The sequence below is a fragment of the Otolemur garnettii genome, unplaced genomic scaffold, assembly GCF_000181295.1.
Source record: "Otolemur garnettii isolate 467f Iridium unplaced genomic scaffold, OtoGar3 scaffold00036, whole genome shotgun sequence".
NCBI classification, from domain to species: Eukaryota; Metazoa; Chordata; class Mammalia; order Primates; family Galagidae; genus Otolemur; species Otolemur garnettii.
The window spans coordinates 5,994,594-6,011,869 of NW_003852431.1; positions in this window are offsets into that span (position 1 = coordinate 5,994,594).

Genomic DNA, 17,276 nt, shown 5'->3' on the forward strand with positions numbered 1-17,276 from the left:
CCAATGCGGATATATTTAATGTTTTTCTTGTACCTTTTACAACTCTGGGTAGGACTTCTAGAACTATGTTAAATAGAAGTGAGGAGAATGGGCATCCTTGCCTTGTTCCAAATCTTAGAAAAGCATTTAAGTTCGTATTGAGTTGCTGAGCAGGCCTAGAGGACAGTGGATGCAGCCTGGTGCCAGCGCAAGCCTGGTGATGCAGCACACAGATGCTGGCCTGGAATCTGGGGCTCTGATGGCCTCTGCTGGGATTTACTGGTGTGGTCTAGTACTGAGGAAGGAAGCAAAGGCCAGTGCTCATTTGCCTCTCTTTTTCTCAATAGAAAGGATCATCTCTCCATGATGTGGGTTTAGAAGAAGAGTGACATGGGTAATGAAAACTATCTCCCTATCCTCTTGGTGTCTTTTCCTGTTTCTACTCTATATCCAGGTTCTGTAATCTCTCAGATGATTTCCTTCACTGTTGTGACATATTTTCTTGCACAGACAGTTGTTCAAATGGACGTCTCCATGAGCTGATGTGTGCTGGAGAGTCCTTTTCTGCTGTCTTGCTAATATCTGCCTCCTACGACTGACATAGGCCTAGAACGGACTCCAGGTGTTGATGGGTTTCAGCTACAACTTTTACAAACAAAAACTTGAAATATCATAAAGATAAAGTGACTTACCCCAGGGCATAAAATTAGAATGATCAGGAAGGAACATCAGTCTGGGAGATTTCGAGCAACAGTACAGGGACCACTTCCTTTGGAACTGCCAGGGAAGCGATAAGAGATAAAGGATAAGGAGGGCAATGTCGACACGATCCTAGAAAGAAGGGAAACTGGTTGAAAAATTAGTCACCAGGGCAGGGAGAAGCCAAAAAAAAAAAAAAAAAAAATCACTTACAACAAAGAAATGGAGAATAGGATGTTAGATCACAGAAAATAAGAAGGGATCAGAAATTGTGAAAGTAAGTTGTTTAATCACTTCCTAAACTTATTCTAGTAAGAATCAAACTCTTCTGAAGTCTGAGGAAGCCCTGAATGCAGGGCTTGGATGGCACAGAGCAAGTGGCTCCTTTACGAACGAGAAAAGGCAAAAGTGAAAGACGCTGAGTCAAATGTCTAAACTAAAACCTTGTTGGTCGATTATTGTTAAGTATCTGAAAAAACGTAACTCACAGGAAAGGGAGAAAGGAAGAGAGAAGAAGAGGACATTTTTCTTTCTTGCTGTAAAGGTACTTCCTCAGAATCAGAAAACAATGACATAAAGAGAAATAAGCTGTATGTCTGAAAAAAGATATCAAAGCTCTTCCTTCTTACATAAATTCTCGGTTTTTCATATGACAAAATATGGAACAAAGGTCCTACTGTTAATTCTTACAAGACTCAATATTCTGGACAGTCACTCAGCTGCCCAGTGTCCTTCGTGGTTCATGGCGTCCTCTGGCTGTCTCTATACCAATATCATCCTGCTGTGTTATCACCAATCGCTTCACATATTTGATCCCTGCCCCTGACAGGACCCGTATTTTACAAGTTTTTGTTGTTATGGTGCATAGCTAATAGTCAGTATCTCAGTTTATTAAAGTTAAAAGCACCTTTCTTGTCAGGGCAATAATGCTACTAAATAAAATGTGTGCGGTGATAATACTTGTCACACTTTTATGACAAAAAGGACAAGGTGGTATTGTCATACAGAAAGACACAAAAGGAAAATGTTTTTCAAGTACTATCTTCAGAAATAATATTGCCAGAGCTTATGCAAGTGCTTTCAAGGTAGGAAAAATAAATGAAAAGCAGATTTTTCTCCCTAACAAACTTGCCAGTGGGTAAGGCAAAGGTTCAGGAAAACAGGAGGTTTCTAATATATTAACCACCCGTTCAATGTCTGGCAGTAATTAGGAAAATAAACAAGAGCCCGAGTTAAATTAACAGCACCAATTAAACTCTCCTGCAAGCACATTTATACCGATAACTAGTGGCATAATATCTGGAAATTATTCCCAACAATGTTGCCAGGTATATCTGATATTCTCACACAGCACAAAACAAAACTGGATGTTAAAAGTAGCAAATGGGTAAGAGGTCTGAGCCTTGTACCAAAAGAGGACTAATTCTGACTTTTTGCCACAATTTTAAACAAATGCCTGATTAAACTTGTTAAAAAATTCAAAGGGTGCAATTACCTGTTTAGTCTATTTTGGTAGGCACAGAGCTATTTCTAAATATGAGCTAAGTCATAGAATTTCAAAATATTATATTCAAGCCAGATATGAGAACCTCAGTAAATTGAAAGTGAAGTAAGGACACAGCAGTTCACATATTGGAAATTGTTTGTGAAATCGGAAAATACGTATTAAGTTTTTAGAAAATTTTTGTGTCTATGGGAAACTTTTGATGAGTTTTCTTTGTAAACAAAGAATCCACCATGATAAAATAATTTCTCTTATGTTTATCTCAGGTGCATTTGAGCAATCCAAGTCATAAATATATTGAATTAAAACTGCAGATTCTTTTTTTGAAATTTGGGAAACATTTCCCTATGGTCCTCGATGGCTTCTTCGTCTATATGCCTTGGAGTATAGTATTCACTGCATTATTTCAACGACATCTAACCAATATATGCATTTTTCCTTCCTTGCAAAATTCATTCTAATTTCTAATTTAGGAGGTCAGAAATACCTTTGCATTTCACAAAACAGTCCCATTCATCTACCCCCTGCCCCCAAAGGAATACCTTTAATCTAGGACTTAATCACTAAGTTCATCCTCAAAAGAGAAAGCACTTCTTTAAGTCAGATACTCTTCTGTGGAAATGAAGAGGGAAGGAAGAAGGAGAAAATGAAATTTGTATTTCTTTCAAACCATTGGGATTTTTAAGTTATCACAATTGTACTAGCTAGGATCTTCAACTTTACTAGGAGTGGTGGTAATGAGTACTCTTATCTCATAATTGATTTGTAGATAAAGCTTCTGTTTCCTCATAAAATTGATATATTTGTCCCAATGTTATCTTCAATGATTATGTCAATGTTTTGCCTATAGTTGATGTTCTGTAACTATTCATGGAATAAAGGAGCCTGAAATAAAAAAAAAAAAAATTAAAAAAGAAAAAGAAGAAGGGGGAGATGGACATATCTTTTCAGCTCAGACTTTCCAATGCAATTGTTTATTCAGCAAATGCACTGAATACCGACTAGGTAAACAACTGCGGGTCAGATGTTTTGTTACTCAGAGAAACAATGTTGAATTGACTAGAAACATGCCTTCTACAAGTCTAGCTTAGTCCAGGAGATAGGGAAGACATGTGCACAAATACTATGATTAAGCATATCATGCTATGAATTTTGTCAGGACAATGGGGGCCTTAAAGGCTGTGCCTTTGAGACTGGAGTTTACTCCACAGACATAGTCTTAATAAGAAAGTTTTATTTCATTGTAATTTACCGCTATGCTTCACAACTTCTCCAGTCTCTGGGATACTGCCTGGCCTGCAGAAACCACTGAGTAAAGATGCGTTCAATAAAAGAATGACATTGGTGCTGGGGATGTGTAAAGGGGTAGGAAAGAAAGAAGTTTGTGGAAGACTGAGGTGGCGGAGCGAAGTCTGGACCTTATGTGGGCAGAATGTATAGTATTTATAAAATTGAAAAAAAGATTAAGAAATGAAAATGGAACAAGGCAAGATGGAGCTTTTGAAAATAACATCAGAAAATTGTTCAACATCGTCTCAAAAGTCATGAGATTCCATGGCACTAATTTAAACATCACTTTTAGATATTTTCACCTTGTTTTAATTTCACAATTTTTTCTGGAATATAGAATTACCTTTTATCAAAGTATTACTTTAAAAATCAATAATTCCACTAAATGTTACCTGTGTTTTCAAATATATTTGAGAACTTTAAAAGCCTTTACCTAATGAAAATTCACATACAGTAATTTTGAAATTCTACCAAAAGAAGTCTATGCCAATACATGCGAAATATTCCTACAGATTGCCCAAGCCACATTTAATAAAAATGTAAATCCAGTAAAAATTTCTAATAATTCTGCTTAATTAAAATTGTACCCCTGTACAATGAATTCTTAGGAAATACTGTATTTTCTTATTTCTTCTTTCTAACACCCAAATGCCATGGCTCACTCTCACCTCTGCCCCACTATTACCTTATTAATAAGCTATTTGTATTTCTGACATAGTAAATTAAAACCAAGTTTTTGTGTTATTCTGCCCTTCTTTTCACCCTTATCCTGAACTTGGCATTATGACAGTTGGACGGAAGGGGGAATGACGTCAGCTCTTCTTTGAGCTTTTGGGTCCCTTCTTTCAATTTCCTCTGGTGCTTCATTCAGCTTTGGTTACTTTCTTTGGCTCATGACAGAAGGTAACCAGCAGGATAGGATAAACGAGTTATGTAAGGGGTTTAGGTTTGAATCATTAAAACTAACACTCGAGCGGCGAAGGTGAATTTCAGAGCCACACAGCAAATTCCATTGCTCAGTGCCAGTGATTTTAGGGTGATAAGCAAAAATATTACATACTGGGAGTCTTCATGATGCTGTTTTTGTTTTGTTACTTTACCATTCGAATCCATCTTCAATCTTCTCAGTTGATGAACCTTCCTCAACAGATAATTGAGGTGCAAATTCACCACGCCCAACTTTACGCGTTACCTGTATTCATTGTCCAAGTCCTGTGAATCAAAATGAGTTTTGCTCTTCTCACTAAAATCTTCCATTTCCTCACATTGGAATATTGTAGGTCCTGTGTTACTGTCATAATTTTAATGTAAATGTTCTTCTGTCTAAATTATATTCTTATATCAGGAAAGCTAGAGTGTTCTTTGCGATTCTTGTAACCTCTTTAAATGGATGTTCCGGCAGTACTGGTAAACTTAAAGATACTTTTTAAATTAGCCCTATTCCTCCTTTAAAGGAAAAATACATCTGTCTATTAGTGTCATTTTTTATCTTCCACATGGATTGTCATTTGTGCGAAATATCAAATCTTCGACTACAAGTCAAAATGATTTTGTGCCTTGCTCAGTTTTATTTTTTCCACTTTTTAAAAATCTCACCAATAGTTTTTGGTTCACTTACCATGTTGTAATATCTCCTACCTCTAGTTTTCAATCTACCTCATGGTAAACCTGACTCCTAGAATTGGATGGATCTACAAAGGCTGAGTGTTCGGGTTTATATGAGTTTGGTTAAGCTTTTCCTTTACCAGCTGGTTAATTCATACCCTGCAATTAGAACTTACCTCATCATCTTTGGAAATCCTTAGCCAGGACAGACAGTCACACAGACCAATACAGCATCTAATCTCTGGATGTTCTGGAAACAAACCAGGTGAATTATTATGGTTAGAGTTTTCATTATTTCCAATCTATTCCCTTTGCCATCCTTTTTTCACCCCATTCCAAAAATTCATGATAAAATAAAAGAAAGAGTTTATTTGAGACTACACCATAGGGATGGGAATGGTTCTCAGAGTGCTACCATATTAAACCAGTTAAGTTGATCTTGCCAAAGTTGCCTCCTTACCCTTGTAAGTTGGTAAGGAAAATGATAGAGGGGTAGGAGTGAAGGTAAGAAAAAGGAATGAAGGGGGCAGCGCCTGTGGCTCAGTGGGTAGGGCCCCGGCCCCATATACGGAGGGTGGTGGGTTCAAACCCAGCCCCGGCCAAACTGCAACAAAAAATAGCCAGGTCTTGTGGCGGGCACCTGTAGTCCCAACTACTCGGGAGGCTGAAGCAGGAGAATTGCTTAAGCCCAGGAGTTGGAGGTTGCTGTGAGCTGTGACTCCACAGCACTCTACCAAGGGCAATAAAATGAGACTCTGTCTCTAAAAAAGAGGAAGGAAGGAAGGAAGGGAGGGAGGGAGGGAGGGGAGGCAGGGAGAGAGAGAGAGAGAGAGAGGCATCCCACAATTGAAATTGAAAATGCCAGATATTTTTGCAACCTCCCATGCAGCTAAAGGATTGATGCATGAAATCAGCAGCCAGTTATCTCCTCCTTCTCAGATTTTAAAATAGAAATAAGTGAGGCAAGGAAACTAAGAGGTTTTGTAGAAATTAATCTTGCAAAGGAAATGGGAGCAGCTGCCATCATGTTCTGATTCTTAACATAACTGCCAGGTGGTTCTGTAAGCAATATCCAGAGTCTATGCAATGATGACGCATTCATAGTGAAAGGTCTGGAACTTGTATGCAATTTGGAGATCTAATTTTGAGCATATCCAAGACACCGAAAATACAAAAGGAAGGGAGATAGCCTAAGACTACCAAAGGTCACATAGTTATATGCCTCAGTCTAAATACCTTGGTTTTCCTTTGTCAAGCAGGTCCCAGGATGCCTTAGATCTTCGGCCGGTTGGAGGCATAGAGTGTGGTAGGAACATCCATCATCGCCACCAAATCTTGCAATATGAGGCAACAGAGTTAGTCATGTCTTCTTATTTCAACTTTCTTGTTTATTTTCTTTTTAAATATGCATTTAGAAACTAGTGAAAAAGTATGATGACTTCAAAAATAAAAGAATAGCAAAAAGAAAAATTACTTTATTATATCTGGATGAGCATATTAATGAATCTGAGTAGTGCAGGGAATACCAAACTATTTTGAGAAATTTTATAGTTCTGAGTTCAATTACTGGGATTAAGCAACGCAGATGTATATTAAATGTTTTATTTGCCATTTATAGGACTGATCCATGCAAAAGACTGTCATGAGTCCGACCTCCTTAAAATAGAAGTTTTAAAGATGTGGACCTTGAATCGAGCACTTTGCTTTTGTTGTGTTCTGTTGCTGTGCACTGGTGTAAACACTTTCCACATTTCCTAAAGGTGTTGATGCAACATTCATTGGAAATCAATGCTGTTCTCTTTAACAATAATTGCTACAGCTTTCAAAATAGCATCATCACTATCTCCAACTTCTATGGGCTCTCTGAAAAAGTGCTCTGAAGTGGAAAAAAAGTGGAAAACTGAAGACTGATAAATTTTCCCATTGGGAATGAGTTTGTGTACAGTCTTTAACAGATCCTATCCCCAGGAACATACTGTGTTTCCCCGAAAATAAGACACTGTCTTATATTTATTTTTTCTCAAGAAGACACACTAGGGCTTATTTTCAGGGGACGTCTTATTTTTATTAGGTATAATACAACAATCTACATTTATTCAAATACAGTTAAGTCATCTTCTTCTGGAACCTGACAGGGGAAGCCAACTTTGTTGGTGGGGCTGGTGCTAGTGATGCATGAACTCCTTTCCCCTAGCTGTTCGCACGTGCGCAGTAGGGTGTCTGGGACCGTGGTTACCACACATGCATCTGCGCAAGTGCAAATGGCTTGGAGAAAGGAGCTGTGGCAGATAAAAGGTATTTCAGTCTTTCTTACTGCTCAGTGCCAAAATGCATGACATGGCTAAGCAGTGCATCTGCATAGCCATGCCCATCACTAGGTCTTATTATTGGGGTAGGATTTATATTTAACAAATGCATAGAAATCCTGCTAGGGCTTATTTTTTGGGTAGGTCTTATTTTGGGGGAAACACGGTAGATGAAAATCAGATTGGTGGAAGCAAAAAATTATAGTAAATACATCATAAGATTATAATGGTCCACATTTCTGCAAACCTGGTGTCTTTCCCTTCAACTCTGAATGTGGTTTATTAAATGTCTTAGGCTTGTTTTTAAGATCTTCTAATGCAATATCATGTATGTAGGTGTTTAATTGTCACCTCATCAGTCAAGTCCTGATATAAAGTATGAATCCATTACCAAAGATACATTAAACTGCTATTTCAATTTATCAGATTTCCACTTATGATCTAAAACAAGAAATATAATCAACAACTGACAAATTATATATCTAGATTATCTCCATTAGCAAGTCTAGAATATAACATGGGACTAATCATGAATATTTGTTATCTTGTGTTTAAAAAGCATGTCTTCTGGAATTGTGTAAATTTCAATTCTATAAAATACCATATAGTGTTTATTCTAACAATATTCACCTTTGTCTTCTGGTTCTAACTTTACTGTACCTTTTTTTTAAATTTCAGTGCTGCAGTGTGATCTGTCAGATAAGTCAAGAATAGAAGAATTGAAAATAATTTTGACAATACGCAAGAGTAGATCTTACTAAATACAGTATAATAAAAATCTTAGGTATCTTGACATTTCCATTATACTTTTCATAGTAGAAGAAAATTGCAAATAGATAACAAAATAGGTACAATTTTATTAAATTATTAAACAAAAATGGAAGTTAGAATATGGTGCCATTTATTAAACAACTATTTCAAGACAATTTCCTTATATTGAATTATTAAATCATCCCTGTGAGATATGCACAATTTTATCCTAGACAGGAGATAACTGAGATTGTATGAAGTTAAGTTCTCACCAGAGCATAGGACTGAGCAACTACTGAAATGTGTTTTCACTCAACTGTGTCTCTGGAGTCATCTTGCAAAATTTAATGAATATTCCATATGAACAATCCATGTAAAAGTTACTTATTTTCATCCCATAAACAACTTTACCCCTTTGATTATGTTATTTATTCTATACCATATATAGTATCTCCTTTTCCAATCATTTAAAGAGATGAAGAAAAATTATCTGTACCCACCATGACTGTAAGAAGAGACAATGTATAAGTTTGAATAAAGTTTTGTAATCATGATTTAACCATTGACAGCATCTTCCCAGGCCTGTGCTGAGTAGGAAAGACTCTGTGGGTTTGAGTCTATTAGCACTTTATGGGCAGCTAGGAGGTTCCACACGGTGGCTGCAGAGGCACAGAGCGATACAAAGAACACAGAGATCCATCTGGTAAGCGCATAAAGATATTGTAGGCTATTTGCTGCACATAAAAATCACAACATTTTTTATTGACGAGTAAGTTGTATCTAGATACAATTAACGTACAATGAGCAGCTATTGTATGTCAGGCACTCCTCTGAGAATTCTCATCTAGTCTTCCACATTTCTCCGTTAGGTCTAGCAATTGACCAATCAGGAGCTGGCATAGGCAACGAACGTGAAGGTACCGATGACAATGAAAGCTGTCCCTGTAACCTCAAATCAGAGGGGCGGCTCGCAACTCGGCATCGTCTGTCACTGCTTGCTTTCCACGGCAGGCCCTCCCTGCGCAAAGCACAACTCCTGCGTTCTCATGCCCTTCCCACAGTGCTCGGACCCTTCCTCATCCTTGCTTTCCTGTCTTAGATTCTGCACTCATCTTCCTCCTCTCAGTTTCTTTCTTCCTTTCTTCCTTCCTTCCTTCCTTCCTTCCTTCTTTCCTTCTTTCCTTCTTTCCTTCTTTCTTTCTTTCTTTCTTTATTTCCCTCCCTCCCTCCCTTTCTTCCTCCTCCTCCTCCTCCTCCTCTTCTTCTTCTTCTTCTTCTTCTTCTTCTTCTTCTTCTTCTTCTTCTTCTTCTTCTTCTTCTTCTTCCTCTTCCTCTTCCTCTTCCTCTTCCTCTTCCTCTTCCTCTTCCTCTTCTTCTTCTTCTTCTTCTTCTTCTTCTTCCTCTTCCTCTTCCTCTTCCTCTTCTTCTTCTTCTTCTTCTTCATTTTTTTTTTTTTTGAGACAGTCTCACTCTGTCACCCTGGGTAGAGTGCCAGTGGCATCATAGCTCACAGCAACCTCAAATTCTTGGGCTCAAGCAATCCTGGGATTGCAGGCTCCCGCCCCAATGCCTGGCTATCTTTTAGAGAGGGGACTTCTCTCTTTCTTAGGCTGGTCTCAAACTCCTGAGTTCAAACCATCCACCTGCCTCAGCTTCCCAGAGGTGCTAGGATTACAGGTGGGAGCCACTGCGCCCCTCGTCCTCCTCTCAATTCTTCCTCTCTGAAAGTACCAAGTCCTTCTGGATGCACCAGGCATTATCCACAGAGATGGCTTTGACATAGATGGACAACCCTTTCACCATCCAGGAAAGTGCAAATATCTCAGAAACACTCAACAGTGCAACTTCCAAAGTTTGAATATTGAAGTCTGAGATGACAACATGTGGTGATCGAGGTTGTGAGGGTGGAGCTGTAACGTGGCCTCCCTTTTGAGGCCTCCTTCTTCTACTCTGTGCTAATGATAGGTTATCTCATACCTCTCCTGGCCTACAGGCCCCCCAGTCTCCTCTTCAACACACACACACTAACACACCCAAACACCTCCAAGGAACTTTCATCCAAAGCATCATAGTCAAATTAAGGTGGGAAAAAAAAAATCTCCAGAAGACACACAAATCTTTAGGAATATTCTTGCTCAAAAATGTAGATAGGCATTTTACACTGTCATAGACATAAAGGACAGATTTGTCTTTTCTTTTTATTCATAGCTGTCTCTGGAGAATCCCCAGGTGATATAAAGTGCATATACCCTCCAGAGTGTAAAATAAATAGTGCTTGGAAAATAGCTCTTTATTTTACTTCATTCCATTACAAAATAGAACTAAGTAAATAGCTTTGACACATAAATTCAACACAAATATTTATCTGTAGTTAAAATAATTTGAGATCTCAGAGCCCATGATGTACTTATTTACATTCATCCAACAAATCCAGAAATGAGGTATTTGATGATCTGTCTCCCACTGACCTTCCTACTCTGTACCATGGCTTTTAGAGAATCCCTTAAAGTTCCTGGGACAATTATGTAAGACTTTTTTTTCTGGCTTTTCTCCGACTTCTTTTTCTACCTTTCTCCTGTTCCACATCTCAGAAAATTATATTAAATCTTCACGATACCAAAGTGTTCCCCTTTACTTAATAGACTAAGCCTTTCCACCCCACAGGCCTCCACTGTGCCTTGTGGGGTTTATCATAGTCCTAAAATGTGACTTCCCTTAGTGTCATATTTTCCTATTGGGCTGTGTTCTCCCTAATGTCACAGGAAATGGCCGTTTTCACTTTGTATTCCCAGGACTTACTATAAGATCTGGCACATAATAGATGTTCAACAAATGTGCAATGAATAATTGATTAAGTAATAAACATTGTATGACCGATATCCAAGAGCTTTCATATTAGTCTGAGTTCATCCACGAATGTAGCCTGAAACAAGGAGGTAGTTTACATGAAGGTGACCCCAGGAAGAAAAAGTGAGTGAACAGGGAGAGAATGAGACAGGTTCAAGGGAAAGGACAATACAGGTTGAAAACTCATACAGCTTGTCAGTGTACTCTAAAGATCTGTCCCTCCAGACATAAGGGCTGCATTTCAACATAGGCTCAATAGACAGCTAAGATGGATTTGGGGCAGAAAATTAGAGTAACATGTAATGAGTGCTTGATGTGGGATGTTATCGGTCAACATGAAATTTTCTATCACATCTGCAGTTCGTATCAAAAGTGGGCCAAGGAATATGACAGGAGATGTCAAAAGCACCTGCTACGGTTTCCCAGGAGTGGAGTTCGGAAATCCTGTTCAGATAATTAACGGCTTCTATGTGCCAGGTACTAAATCATTATTTCTGTCTCTTTTCGCTTCTAAAATATTTTGAAATGTTATATGTGCATGTGTTTGCACAATATTAAATTTCAGATAATTCATTGTAAGATATATTTAGACCTTTTAAAAACTCAGTTTTACTAAATGGTATTAATCATCTAAATTATTAGCATTTCTAGCCAATGAGTGTGCGTTATATAGAAGTACACAAACAGAGGGTAAGAAATTGAATAGAGTCAAGCAAGGCACCTGGCCTCAGCTTAGCTTTCAAACTCTCTAAATAGAGCACTCTACTATTAATGTTACCAAATCATTCAAATATTTGCATTAGATTTTTATCAAGAGTGTCAACTAAACTTTTAGTTAATCATTGCCTAACACACTTCATAAAATTCAGAAAATGATCGTGGCATATGTTAATTTTTAAGATTAACCACATCCTTTGTTAACAAAATGTGAAGGTTCACATTCTTTATGTTTTATTCGGTCTAAGTAAAATGATTCACATTCTAGTCATCAAATGGAAACAGTGTTAATTTGTTCTCCAGATTCTAATTACAACTGATTACAGAAAAACAGTCTGTATCAGACTCCCGAAAGACTATCCTATGCAATTAAAGACATACAAACAACAATGGCATAATTGGCTCACAATATTCTATGAAATCAGAAGACTTCCTCTGATCTTCAAGGAATCATATTCTCTTCTGTTATTGCAGAACTAATTTGAGAAACATAGGTCCAGAGGATAGTTCTCTCAATTGAAGGCATATCGTGTTTTCACAATTGAAGATAAATGATGATGATGCTCTTTGCTTATACCAATTAAGATATAGGTTTTCTTTCTCTGGTTTGCACAACTGAGAAACCAATCTACTGGACAATTACTGAATAACTCCCCCCCTACACCTCTTATTTTCTTCTAATTGTATTCAGTTATCTTCCTTCTCTGGCAAGGCCAGAGTCTTCACAAACAATGAGAGTATTTTCAGTTCTAGGGAGTAAAGCATGACAATTTTAAACTAATATCATTGTTTCCTTGGTTTATTCCATAATGGATTTTGGCTTACATACATGAAAATGTTATAAATGAATTTTTATTGATGTTGCATTGGGCAGATCTTGTAGAAGAAATCTTGGGAAATATAGTTTAAATAATTCTATACAAGAAGAAATCAGCAAATACAAAAAAAGAAAAAAAAAAAAACGATTTAAGCCCAACCCTTGAAAAGAGGTATCTTCTTCCAACCATCAAGTACTGATAAGTTTCCTATTTCTATTAATATGTATTGCAATTTATTTTCTCTTTATTTAAGAACACCTCCTCTCCATAATTCTATAAACAATCACTAAAATGTGGCATGAGGAAAACAATATAATCAGCCTTAAACATGGAGGTAATATTTAAATTACATTGAAAAAAATCTATATTCTCTTAGAAGAGCTCCTGTATTTTGAAAACTCTTGGAATAGTTTAAATGATTACTGTTGACATTAATTTAGGGAGGTTAGAGGAGAGGCTCTGTATTCGAAAGGGGGCTTCAGAGAAGTCACATAGTGAAGAAAGCTGCTTTACGGCAGTTCTGGGGACAAAACACTACCACCTTGCCACTCTCCCCCACTTACCCAAGGAAGTCAGAGTCAACATTTGGCTTCAGCAGTTTTCTAACCGAATTATCCGAATTGTAGAAATGTATGGTTTTCAGTCCCAAAGAGAAACAGTTTTTCCAAGTTGTGAAACCCAAACCTCAAATGAGCACCTATGGATCCAATAGGAAAAAATAACATTTTTAAAGTCGAGAATTAATTTTCAGTAGCGGTTCCAATAAATTACCTTCTCTATCAATATACTCCAGTTAGTGACGGTTGCTCCTAGATGGGATAATAAATTATAATACATCATCACAACTTCAAGGCACTGGCTTTAGTTTAGCTATTCAAAGTGACATAGGCAAGTCCACCATTTTTTTCAAAGTGATGGATTTTTTTGTTTATTTTCTTATTAGGTGTTAGTTATAATATTATACTTCTATTTTCTCTGTTCCAGGCCCTGAAATCATGATGATAATAACTTTTATTTATTGAGCACCTACTATAGACTAAAAATTATTCACAGTCTTTCACATGTTTTTGCTTCTTTAATTCCCCCAAACCTGTATAAGTAACACCAGTGTCCCCATTTAACATATGAGAAAAAATGGAGTTCTGAGGGTTTACACAGCTCTGGGGGTCTACCAACCTGCAGGTGGCCAGAAAGAAGTTAGGTTTCTAGTTAGGTTTCTCTGATATTAGGTCAAGTTCTTCCCACTCCACACTCCCTGTTTTTACTGTATCTCCTGTTCTTTTATCCATTCTTATGACAAAGATTCTTAAACCAATCATTGGAGTCTTTGAATGCTTTTATTTGTTTTAAATTTTTGTACTCTTGTACAAATACTTATATTTATAGGATAAATAGTTTATAGGATTTATATTATAGAAGATCCTTATATTTATAGGATTTATAGTTAATTTTGCTACTTTAATAAAGGATTCCATTTCAATAAAGCTTTTGGCTTTCCATCACAAACTTGCTGTTGAAAAATATGAATTGGGGGCCCTACTCTTCTAGCCAGCTTTTCCTAAGTCTCAGTTATCCTTTTATATTGTACATAGTGAAGTACTTTTCAGTAAGTACCCCCGTTCCTCCCCAAATGCCAAGTTGGTTACTGTGGAGACATAAATGTAAGCTAGAAAGCAATCAGGCCACTAATTGACACCGACAGTCAATTAGAGCTTCAAAGAAGGTAGCTCTGTGTTTTACACACACAGAACATGAGAGAAAGATTATAGTTTGTTGGGGCGTAATCTCTGCCGTTCATTGTGGATCAGAGCTGTGTGTCTACCGCACGGTTTCAACAGGAACTGACCGCGTTTCTCACTGGTCGGGAAGGGTTTGGTAGCATTACAGCAAACAGTGATACTGTGTGATTCAAAGCCAGGCCGCTTCCCTTTCTAAAGTTCCAGACTGAACCAATTGTGACTCTGTTCAGGTCAAAAGTCTTCTTAATCTCTGTGTTGTGCTGATCAAACCTCAAACTGTCGGGTCAAATTATTTCCATTGGGCCAGTTCTATTTGTGATTAATTAAAATTTCTTCTTGATTGCATACAGTTCTTTTAAATATATAATCCCTTTATTGTGTAGCGAATTGAGAATATGGTCCTAATTTTAAAACAAATATTCATGTGGGCCTCTCTGTATAATGGAAGTAAGGTGAAAAAAAAAAAATAAAACATTTTACTATTTTTGCATGAAAATCTAAGTATAATAACCAAAAGAAAATTAAACCCTGACTTGCCTATCATTGTTGATTATAAGAATTGATTAAAGGGAAAAATGCTTTATATAGTAACAAATAGGATATATATGTATTTTTATCAAAAAGTATTTTAATTTTAAAAATATATAAAAGGTGAGTCTACATGGAAAACTTTAAAAGGTGGCAAACCTTTTTCTCATTAGACTATAGGCTTTCTAAAATTTAGGTTAATGTTCCCTAAAGTTATTCTATAACTTAAATTCAGAATTGATCTGTGATTTTATTCTCTCTCTCTCTCTCATTTTGTTTGATTAACTAAATTATCTCAAAATTTATGTTGTGAAATTATGAAGCATACCTTACCTTTCCGTTATTCTATTTCTTTCCTTCCTGCCAAGAAAACATAGATTTAGTATGAATTAAAGTTTTTGACATAAATCTTGCATTACTAAGAAGGTTATGAAACATCAACCCTTTGCAAAATAAACTTTCCTTTTCTCACCATTAAGGACGATGGCACGTGGTAACCTATTAATATAAAGTAAGGGAGTTCAACTAAGCAGTCCCAAGTCCTAAAGTGTATTGCTGAGGACAGCAGAGTTGGCAGTGGACCATGTGGTGGGGGCAAACTTTGAGTCCCCGGGTGAAGGACAGTGAAGAAAGAAATGATAAGAAAAAAGGGAAAAAGGGAAAGGCAAGAGGCAAGAAGAGGTAGGGAAGAGAATCTCTCTGGGAAAGTGACTAGCAAACACAGAAATACAGGAGATTCTCAAGGCCAGAGAAAAGGAGAGCTCCTGAAAGCCTGGCGAGCTCTAAGCTGACAGTGCAGGCAAGGGCGAGGGCTCTGCTTGCCCAGGCATTAGCGAAGCACTAACCTGAGCTGCAGAGGGGAGCTGAGGTCACGTGTCCCTCAGAAATAAGCCTAGCCCTGGCTCCTGCCCAAGCCCATCACTGGTCTGAGTTGGGCTTAAAGAAATTAGAGTATATGAAAGGAATGCAAAGTGCCTTTTTGATAGCACACAGAGAAAATTGTCTGGAATTTTAATTACATGTTGACAAAGATTGTTACTTGATCAAATTTTGGTCAGTTTTCTGAATCTTTTCTTATAAGTCCATCTCTGAATTTTTTTTGCAAAATCCGGTTTAGCAAAGAACCCTACTAAGTCAGTTTAGTAGGAGTATCCCATGCTTGATACATGATCACCCTCAACATCTGATCAAGTCCCTCATCTTCCACCATGCCCAGATGATGTCTAATCACTCCAGTCGGCCTTCAACGAGAATCCTGTTAGGTGACTTTAGCTAGAATCTCCCTTGCCCTTGACTTTTCCTCCACTGACCCCTGTACTGCTCCTTAGCTGCACGTTCCTACTTGCCCACAATGTATTTGGAGTTGGTCCCAATGTCTCCCCCACTGGAAGACACTGCTTCAGAGATCCCTGTACTTATCACCATAGGGTCCTGACTAAAGTCTCCCCTACCATGTGTTAATGAGTATAGCTGAATATTTTTTTCTTTAACAATGTCATGCACCTCCTAAACTGGATAGTCATAAAGCCAAGAAGTAAAGGAGACTTATCTAATCAAAGCTTTGAGTAAAGGAGAATCCATTCATACTGTTTACCCTAAAACATTTCCATGGCTTCATAATGCATGATATATTATATTGTGTAAGACATTGTGTACGGGGGATAGAATTATCTGGCTGTATCATCTATTCATAAGGGGCTCTGCTGAGACCCGAGGGAAGGTACCTAACCTCTCTATTCCTTCATATCTTTCCATGTAAAATGCACATATGAGAGTGCCTATGTCATAGGGCTATTAAAATGCTTTATTGCTTTATTAGGAGGAATTAGTATTTGTAAACCATTTAGTGCAGAATATAGCATATAGTAATTTACAAATGTTCATTCAATTAAATAATAAAGTAATTTTTTATAGAATTAACTTCATTTCTTAAAATTTCAGATTAATTTGAGGGTACAGATACTACAGTTTGAATTTTTATTTTTAATTACTTTATTTTATTTATTTATTTATTTATTTATTTTTTGAGACACAGTCTCACTATGTTGTCCTCAGTCGAGTGCTGTGACGTCACAGCTCACAGCAACCTCAAATTCTTGGGCTTAATGAATTCTCTTGCCTCAGTCTTCCAAATAGCTGGGACTACAGGTGCTCACAACAATACTCAGCTATTTTTGGTTGCAGTTTTCATTGTTGTTTAGCAGGCCTGGGCCAGGGTCAAACCTGCCAGCCTCGGTGTATGTGGCCGACGCCCTCCTCACTGAGCTGGGCTCCAAGCCCAGTTTGAATTTTTAAAGTCTGCTTTGTAAGTATAGCCCATCCCCAGGTAGTGCAATGTGTCCACTGGAGTTAACCTCATTTTATTTCTACCATGAACGTACCTGTGCTAGCACAACAATTTCCTTAACAGAGCATTTATCTCTTTTTCTGTTCCAAATTCTTATGCAAGGGGACTTCCTGGATCCACAGCAGGCATCTCACACTGCCTTCCTTA